Below are 10,474 nucleotides of genomic sequence, written 5' to 3' on the forward strand. Positions count from 1 at the left end.
ATAAATAAATAAATAACTCTTATAAAGCGGAACGAGGGAGGCTGCGAGGTACAACATCTCCCCTGGCTCCCTGAGAAAGACCGTCCCGGCGAGTCGCCGCGGAGCTGCCTCCGAGAGGGGACGGGGAGGGGGCGAGGCACGGTCCCGGCCCCTCTGGCGGCCTCGTCCCCTCCCCGTCCCCTCACGGCGACGTGTCCTCGGTGCTTTGTCGCCCCCTGCCGGGTGGCACCGAGAAATGTTGCCATGGCAGCGCCTGCAGCCCGCCCGGCCATGTCTGTGGCGCTGCCCCCGGGAGAGGAGCGCGGCCTAGCGGGTGTCTGTGCTCTGCCTGTGCCGGGTTAGGTTGAAATTAACCCCGGAGGCTGAGCTGAGCAGGGGGAGAGCAGCTCCCCCCACATAAATCCATAAAACCCCGGGGGAGAGAACAGCCCCCCCAAAAAATCCATGCAACCCTCCGGGCCTGGTCATCCCCTTGGCTTTCACCAAGTTTGAGTCTGTCCCCTCAGAATTTGAACATCAGGAGGAATGTAGGTGCTTGGCAGTTTCCTGTCACTGGCAAAAGGAAGAGGCGTACCTGGAAAAACTTTTCAGGTTTTGGATTTTTTTATTTTTATTTTTTTTCTGTTTTGCTTTTCTTGCCTGAAAGCTGAGCCTGGTGATTGCTTCTGTGTGTTTGATTTTGTTACAGACCTGTCTGCGTTCCACCTTTCAAGGACAGTCTTTGGGAAAAAAAAAAAAAAAAAAGTAGAATCATCAGACCACATATGCCTGGAGAAACGCTCAGTCAATGGAGAAAAACACATGGAAAATAAATGCAGTCAAGACAGTTTTGTAGTGATCTTACCAGGCACCTCTTTCATTGAGCCTTACAATAGAAATGCCTGGGTATGTCTTCACACGTGATCACTATACACATACAGACACACAGCTAAAATTCAAAATCTTGAAGGAAAGAAAGTTTAATGGAAGGACTACTCATTTAATTACATGAGTTATGTCTTTATGAAATGCTGCACACAATAGAGAGTTTTGCAGTGTTCCATGTGAGGATTTGTTAGAGCCTGTTGTAAAGTAAGAATTAAACTTTTGATTGATGACTAATCACAGAATGTAGGAAAATCAACTGCATCCATTGAGAGCCCAAGATGTCCTTCTTCCCTCAATTTTAATACATTTTACAATGAGCTGCAAAACAAAGTACAGCCTGTCTTTATTGATCAGCACATGCGGTGGATCAATACCCAGCCTGGAAGTTGGTGTGAATGTTTCCAGTATCCATTTTATAAATAACTTCTGGTCTCCATACAGTCATGCAAGCACAAATCACACGGAGCAGCTCTCCTACACCGATGGATTATCCCTGCTGGTTGCCAGGCTAGTACTGAGACCCACACAGGGAATGCTCCAGAAGGAGTACTGCAAAACAAAGCTAATGTCACCAGAAAAATTTCTGATTCACAGGTTCTAAATATAAAATCATGTTTATTCTTCACTGTTAGGTGCATTACATATAAAACTAGTTGCAGTGGCTGCATGTAGAAGGATCCACATCAGAAGTAGAATTGGCATATATGTAACACAGAAACAGAGTATCAGGAATTGGAGGGGACCCACAAGGACCATCGAGTCCAACTCCTGGCTCTACACAGGACCACCCCAAAATCAGACCACATGTCTGAGAGTATAGCCCAAACACTCCTTGAACTCCAGCAGACTCAGTGCCATGACCAAGTCCCTCGGGAGCCTGTTCCAGTGCTCAGCCGCCTTCTTGGTGAAGAACCTTTTCCTGACACCCAGCCTGACCTTCCCTAATTAAAAATGGCTGAATGCAGTTTGCCAGCTGGAAGCTCATCTCCAGGAACGGCAACAAATACATCTATGGCAGCATTTCTGGTATGAACCACCACTGTGGAGACTGAAAGAGACAACAGATACCATCACTATGTGCCTCATGGGATCTCAAGGGGAGGCAGAGAATTACTTCCTTGATGACCTGTTTCATTCTGGCATGCCCTGTCAGATGTCACTGTCAAAATTATTTCTAACTTCTTTTCTGCCATTGCTAACAGTCAGGCCTCTCCTTCTGGGAAAGGTTCAGGTATTGCAAGCCAACTGAGGTGTCCCTGGGTATCCTGCCTGGCATATACTCCAGCTCCAGAGCAGCCAGTGTCTACCATGAAAATTGTGTGGGACACTTTGTGTGCAATGACATTTCCAATGGCTCCAATGCTTCTGCATAGGCAGATTAATCCCTTTCTAAAGGTTGCCATGTTTACAGGACTTGATTTGTCCTGCTAAGCTCTAGGTATCCTCCAAAGCTCAGGTAAGAAGCGCAGGTTTTCTTTGCTCCCTGTGCAATCAACAGGGACAGTATGACTTTCCTCAGGGCAATTTAAAATCTGGATCAATCTGTTAATATGCGTGTCTTTTGCTGATAAGATGGGGAGCACTGAGTAGCTGAACTTCCTAGTTGAAAGTCTCTGCATGTGAGAATTTATTATTTTATTTTCCAGTGATGAGGCCAGCGTAAAAACCTGGCTGCTTAGATAGCTGCCTAAGCATTGTACACAAATTCAGAAAGTAAGCTGTAAGGATTTCAGGGCACCTGCAGATGGAAACCTCTGCATAAGCATAGGTTTGGTACCAGAGGAGCACTGCTTGGATGCAGATTCCTTATTTTACTGATTTATCACTAACACAAAATAGAATCATAGAATGGTTTGGGTTGGAAGGGACCTTAAAGATCACCTAATTCCAGCTCCCCTGCCATGAGTATGGACATCTCCCACTAGAGCAAAATAACCTTGGTCTGTACGGAGTCATGAGCTGTAAGTAATATTATTTGATCCTGATGTATCCAAATTTATACTAAGGCTAGCTTTCAGATCTTTGCATGTGGAAAGTATTGGTTTATTTCTCTCTTCTGCGTCTTATCTGCAATGTTTTTCAAGTCATCATATTTCCCACTAGCCTAATTAAAGCTAAGCTTAAAAATGCTGCCTGTTTTTATTATATTGGGGGAGCAAATACTCAACAGAGAACGATCCTACTATTTCCTGTATCATTTTTTCTGCTATAAAAGACTAAGACTAAGTGTTAGGGCTAGCCTCATCAGACCACAGTTCTGAGCAAAAATGTCATGATTTTATTCTCTGTTTTAATCTTGGAAAAACTAGTGTTTTTTATTCTATGATCTCCAGTTCATTATATGTAATGACTGTGTGTTTATTTTATCGCACTTCTTAGGGAATTCATTCTTTTTGCTTACAAGGAGAAAGACCCAAACTTCAAGACTTGCTTACCTACCACAATCCCTGAACGCCACTTTTACGGTTTTATTTTTATTTCTCTCAGACAAGGAACTTCCGTGACAGCTTTCACAAATGTGTTTCAGTCGAGCCACAGAATGTGGTGACTTGGCTGCTTTGGTCTCTTCCATTTGTATTTAATTATAAATTGTTCAGTGTGCACATTTACCCTTCTAACTCTCCCTACTTTCATTGATTTCAGATCAAAAAAAAAACATTGGCTTTGTGGTCCTTGATTTTTCTCCTTCACCACGTGTTCTTGTTGTGTCTGCAGTATCTTACTTATGTCATTACTTTCCGGTCAAGAATTTCACTTATTCCAAGAACGTGTTTGACAACATCGTGCCTACTTCTCCTTTTGGAAGTTGATTCTTCATTAGAGGTCTTTCTTCCACTGCAAGTCAAAAATGTCCACGACTCTACTATGCACTGAGCATCAGACCCCAAGCACAGCTCAGAGATGTACCTGGCCTCACATCACATCTTAGACTTGGCCTGCAGTGACTGTTTCAGATACTTCAGGAATCAATGTGAGATGAGAGCAGTTAAAGAGTGACTTCTCACTCATACCTACCCACTTTCTTTAAGTCTGGTATTTAGGAACCTCCTGAACTGGATATTACATTTGGAGTTTGCATCATGTTTAGCAGTACCTAAAGGGTCATGATTACGTCTCTTCTCATCTTGAACACACTTGTGTTTTTGGCATTCGCAATATATGATGGTAATATCCTACATTTAATCACAGATTATAACGAAAGGATTTCCTGTTTGTATTGAGGCAACTGTTAGATTAGACTGGGAGCCACTTAACAGTGATCAAGGATTCATCGTCCCTGTGCCAAAAATGGTTAATCACAGATTTCCTTCTTATAATTTTGTTTTTCTAACCTAGAAAAAGTGTCTTTAGTTTACCTAATATTTCAGTTGCTCTTGTCACTCTTGTTTGTACTTTCTTCTTACCCTACTGTGACCTTTCATAACTGGAGTGGCCAGAACTGTATGTATGCAGTGTTCAAGATGCAGGCACACCATTTAAATCTGCATTATTTCTTCATCACATAAACTCTTTGTTAGGATTCTTGCTGTCGATGCGCTTGAGAAGTTATTATTTATTCTTTTTCCTTTTGCATGTTTCTCCCGAAAGTTGTTTTTAAACATAAAGCTACAAATGATCGAGCCAAACCACTAAGAGTTGTATTGCATTCAATTTTCATCCATGCAACACAACTTCAACTTTTATTTGTTATTGGAATCTCCTCTGAAATTTCAAAACAATTCAAAGAGGATACCAGTGCCATGTTCTTTATCTGCAACTGGAGCATGCTTTCAGCAGTGGAAATAATCCTGCCAAAGAAGGAGGATGTTATTAAACACTTGTTTTCTGCCTGTAGTCTATTTTGCAGCATCCAGCAAGTTCAAAGCAGATGTTACCCATCTTTCAAAATATACTTGTCTGGGACCGTGTTGCATTTCTAAATATTATAAACTGCAGAGTCAACAGAAAATTAGCCTAATTTCTCAAAACTCATGTCAAAGTATTCCATGGCACATAGCCCTTTTTTTTTTTTTTTTTTTTTTTTTTTTTTTTTTTTTTTTTTTTTTTTTTTTTTTTTTTTTTTTTTCCCCACAGTGCTAATATCTTTATTCAGACCAGCAAAATACTAGCAGACAGCATGCATTCTTTCCTTCTTCATCACATCAATCTCATTTATATCACAGGCGCTGGAAACAACTTGTCAGGGCCATTAAAGAGGTGCAAAGCCTCTGCACAGTTGTTTACTAAATGTCTGCTTTAGTTGTTTAAGTCTGAACTTTCTCCTTTGTGCACTGGAGTCTCTTAAAGTTTCAAAAGCATCTATAACGGGGGAAGGTTTGCAATGTTCTCTTTTCTCTTTTTTACCTATTCTAACACCGGTATATTTTTTATTCTCTTAATATCATCTTTATAGTCTTACTCTTGAATATCTTTCATCTGTGGGAATTGTGTGATTATTCCTGTCACCCATTTATCAACTTTCTTGTGTGACATTTCAGCTACCACTATGGGAATGTTCTATACTATAACTTTTTATGCGCATAAATCTTTCCTTAAGTTTGAACACTGACTCAATTACTGAATCATGACTAGACATGGACTGGTAATACTCATCATCAGAAGACAATTATAATTTTCCTTTTTAGAACAGAAACATGTAATTGGTTTAAGATATGGTTTTACAAAACCTAATTCTGCCTACCACTGGGAGTGAAATCACCTAATGTAGATCATCACTGTATTTTTCAAAATCCAGCTATGGATCCAACTATCAGCTCAGAAAGTATTGTTTTCTACCACTTTTTAAGAGATTCGCTAAGCATTTTGTTAATGGCATAGCTGATCATGGTAGCAACCATCTTCTGCCTAACAGATCAGTGGTTAGAGCAGCCACCAAATGGGACATCTGATTTTAGGCAGACAGAAATACAGCAGAACCGTGTCCTTATCTACCAGACTAATGTCTTACTGAAAACAATCTCTACTCCTAATGTGGAAACCTGGAGTTACACTTTCATCAAGAACCCAAGTGTCAGCAACTTGGGAAAAAAGCACATAAAACAGAGAATTCAGGTGTGCCTATCTAAAATAAACTTCATTTATACTTTAAGTAGTATAATACTCATAAGTAAGCAAGCCTTTCTCCTGTGAGCCAAGGTCTTTCATAGACGGTGTCCTTGTCCCTTGATTCTTATCATCAAGACTGTTGAGTGCCTGTTTTCAAAAAAAAAAAAAAAACACCCTAGAGCTTCTGGCCAAGGTAACCTGCTATATACAGTGATCTGTTTTAAACTCTAAACTTGAAACTGATCTATACCCCTACTTAATGGCAAAATATTTTAGACACTGAAAACTGTAAGCTATTATGCAAGCAAAGAGCATGTTCTTCCACTTTGATTATCATTTTTTTATGAAATCTAAATGTATCTGTCCAAAAGGAAAAGAATTAGAATACTGTTTTAATGAAGGCACAAATATCTCTCCTTTTTTTTTTTTTTTTTCTGTGTTGTCAAAGAAGGGAATAAAACATTGAAACTGTCTCCATAGGAGTTCAAAAGGTGGACCTCTGGTAAGTAGAAGACACTTTTATACTGAGGTGCTGGTTGAATGACTCAGGAGATTGCCCAGAGGGGTTCTGGAATCTATAACTTGGGAATACTCGAAACACAGCAGGACATGGCTGGTCCTGGGCAACCTGCTTTATGTGACCCTGCTTGCACAGATGATTTTGAGAGTTCCCTTCCAACTTCAGCAATTCTGTAATTCTGTGATCTCTCTCCATTGATATGAAAAACAAACAACAAAAAAAGTGTTGGGGAAAAAAAAAAAAAAAAAGTGTCCTTGTTATTTCTTGGGTCTAGACAGCTGAATTTCAACTGTATCTGGTCTAACACTATGGACAGTGGATCTTACCTTAAATTCGTAATCTAGGCAGATATTCAGGAAAAAAAAATAGTCAATTGCTGCAATTCTAATACTTACTTAAAGAGCCAAAATTGGATAGTGTGAATATTTTGTATGCTATAGGCTTATTGTTTTGCCATTGTCCCATTACTAGATGAGAGACATCTCTCAACTTTGGAAGAAGGGAAGAAATAAAATTTTATGAAGTTGCAAGGCACTAGTTTTAAGTTTGAGGAGAACGATCCTATTCTGTTGCATTCCCAGGAAACTTATTCACTGTACTATTATGGCAGGAAAAGCTGACGTATTTCTCTATGCATTATAGACTTGTTGCAGAAACTTGACTTTACGAAGGAAAATTTGTTATTGTTTGCTGTTGGTCTATAGTTCTGTAACCAGGATGATGTCACCACCTTAGTAACAAACAATTGCACTGCAGTGAGCTTGGAGAGTTTCTTTCATCAGACTTAGTATGTATATATGCAGAGCCAGACTTTTCTCCAGAAAAGGGAGCAATCACTTCGTAAAAAAGTAGAGGTCTTGTAGCGGAAATATAGTAATGCCCGAGTCTGTGCTCTGTTATATTACTTGCTATTGAATAAATAAATAATCTTCAGAGAGCTTTAGAATATAAATAAATACCCCAAAATGCACACAGATATCTGTCCATTTCACAGTACAGGAAGTAGTGAAAGCATGGAAGTCCAGCATGGATGGCTGTGGAGTTCCTGACTGAGCTCAAACACAAAAATGAAGGACCCAGAAGGTGAAAGCAGCAACAAGCTCTTTGAGAAGAACAAAAAGACATCACCTGCAGTTGTCCAGTAGAATTTGCAAAGCCAAAGCTCAGCTGAAGGTGAAACTAGCAAGGGAGATGAATGTCAACAAGAAAAAGGTTTTATGAATACACTGACAGCTAAAGAAAGGCAAGGAGAAGGTTGACCCATTGCTCAAGGGGCAGAGGATCTCATGACCAGGGACATGAGAAAGATTGAGGTACCTGATCCTTTTTTTGCCTGTTTTTGCTGAGCCTTGTCCTTTGGCTTCCTTGGTCCCCCAAGCCTACTAGCAGAGTCTATGGGAGTGAAGCAGCACCCACAGCAGAAGAACAGAGAATTAACTTAACCCAGTTCAGACATATACAAGAAGACAGAGGCAGTCCAGATAGGACAATAGGCAGCAAACACAAGCTGGAACATGGGAAATTCCAATCAGATGTTAGGAAAACAAATCCACCATGTGGGTGGTCAAATGCTTGAACATATTGCCTCAAGAGTTTGTTTCGTATTTGGAATAGAGGAGTCTATGAGCAACCTGATCTAATTAGATATGCTGTTAGCAGGGACTTGGACTAAGTGAGCTTCATAAATTATCAATGATTCTTCAATGACCTGTACCTCATTTTATAACCCCATATAATGAAAACGTCTGTCTCTGACTTATTTACATGCATCATGGCAAAATGCAACTAGAACAGCTAGAACAGATCTATAGTGAAGGCACCCAGAAAAAAATAAATAAATAAATAAAGCATCAAAATGTATCAAATGCCATGCATGCACATACACAAATTTTCTTAAAGGACATAAGCTTTTTTTTTTTTTTTTTTTTTTTCCTGTATTTGTAAAGCCTGAATGGAGTCTAGTTCCTTATACTGACCCAGCAACATCATCTGACCACAGCTACTGGTGCCTATTAAAGATTTCTGTTAAAGGCAAAGGCAGATAAAAAATATCATCTTCTGGGGCTGTTATTTCTGGATGACTTGTACAAAGCATGATCACTATTTTCTCAGAAGATCAAGACAAATCAGGACTGTCTCTGTTTTGTTGGATCATCCACCAACTTTGTCTGGGGAGAATGAGAGCCCATGCTTATTAGGTTAGCTGTGGGCTTAATTTGTGCACTTTTACGTAACTAGGAAAAGGAACCAGCTCTACAGAGACCAATCACTGAACAGAGTTTCCATATGAAGCTGTGGTTACAGAACTGGGCATTTACAGGATGAAGTGTATTTAATATATTACATATATATTAAATATAATATATATATTCAATATATATAAGCTATATTTGCAGCCTTCAGTAAAAGAATAGTGGGCTTGTACATTCAGAACAAGCAGAAGTGTCAAGGATCATGCTGCCAACATTTGCAGAACACCCAACACAATAAATTTCAAGCAAGAGTTCTTGATTCTTGAGATGGTAGTTTAAATAACTGCATATTAAGTGTGCATTATATTAGTGATCAATCAATAACTATAAAAACTTATGTAAATTGTTGAATGCAACCAACTAAAATTTAGAATCAAGCTATGCATCAAAGTTTCCAACTTACAACTTGGAGTACTGTATGATGTACATAAACACAATATTTTTAGTGAAGCATAAATACAGTATATATAATGTTAGCATATTTTTTCTGTAGATGTGGTCTGTAACAGAGACCGCTAATAAAACCAAAATGTTTATTCATGTTAATGAAACACGGCTGATTATAAAGTTTTAAATTAATACCAGAATTTACAGTTAAAATAGAGAGGGAAAAAAAAAAAAAAGAGGTAATCTAATAGTTTAGAGGATCTTTTACTGTCCAATTAAGGTCTTTCCAAGTGGAAAGTAAAATGCCTTTGGTTGTACTGTTTTGTTATTTCCAGATGTCTAATACACTAAACCCTGTACTGCCACGTCAGTAGTACTCAGGCTATGGAAACCATGTTGTCATTTATTTATATTACTGTAGCATCATAAACTGGGTCAAATCGTTTGAGTTCACCAAACTGAGATTTACAAATTGAAGACATACTCTTGGATAAAGAAAACAAAAGAAATGCTGTTTCATAACATCAGAGATTACTTGTCCTTTAAAGACGATTTTTCATAGTCTGGAGTATCATTCCTGGAATAGATATTAAATGTCATTTAACCAAGCTCCTTTTTATTTGGAGCACTCAATCAGTTTCTTTAAATGTGCTACATCATACAGGTTCCTTATTTAGTTGAAACAAGTCTGTTTGGGTAGTAAGTGGCTCATTACTAAGTCCTAAATATATGTTGACAAAAATCTTATGTATGGGTTTGGAAACCATAGGTTGTAAATACTGAACACAAGGCCCCAAAATCAGTTGAATGTCCTTGTAAATTCTCTGTACTTAAGTAAAACAATTATTTGTTTTCACGGTTGTTTTATTCTAAGAGAGGAAATAGAATGAATCTGAAGACAGTAGACATCTATCACACAGAAAATATTCTATCGTCATTGCTGCATTTCAGATTTGCACCAGGCAATTTGCCAACTCATTTCTGGCACTCTGCTTTTCTAAGCATAAACTGAATTCTAAAACAAAAACAGGCTATACCAATACCAATATACTACATTTCAGCACACTCACATGTTGATGGACTATGAGATTCCCATGCTCAAAAACTTTTTATCAAAAACTTATTCAGATCCTCTCAGCTGCTAGACTCCATGAAAGGAATGAAAATCATTACATGCTATTAATTATTATCTAATTAATTGCTGTAGACTTCAGAGAAGCAATAAGTGTGATCATGACTAATTGATAATATGGGAAATACAAGAGGAGAAAATCATAACAATCTATTTTCATGTCTGTTTTTTAATCTGAAAAAGGACTAAAGCATTTTCTATCTTTTGCTGCCTGAATTGTGCCTGCATGATTTTAAAGCGTTAAAATTGAAGTAGTATTTGTAATTTGGA

This window comes from Anas acuta, chromosome 1 (genome assembly GCF_963932015.1).
Source record: "Anas acuta chromosome 1, bAnaAcu1.1, whole genome shotgun sequence".
NCBI lineage: Eukaryota > Metazoa > Chordata > Aves > Anseriformes > Anatidae > Anas > Anas acuta.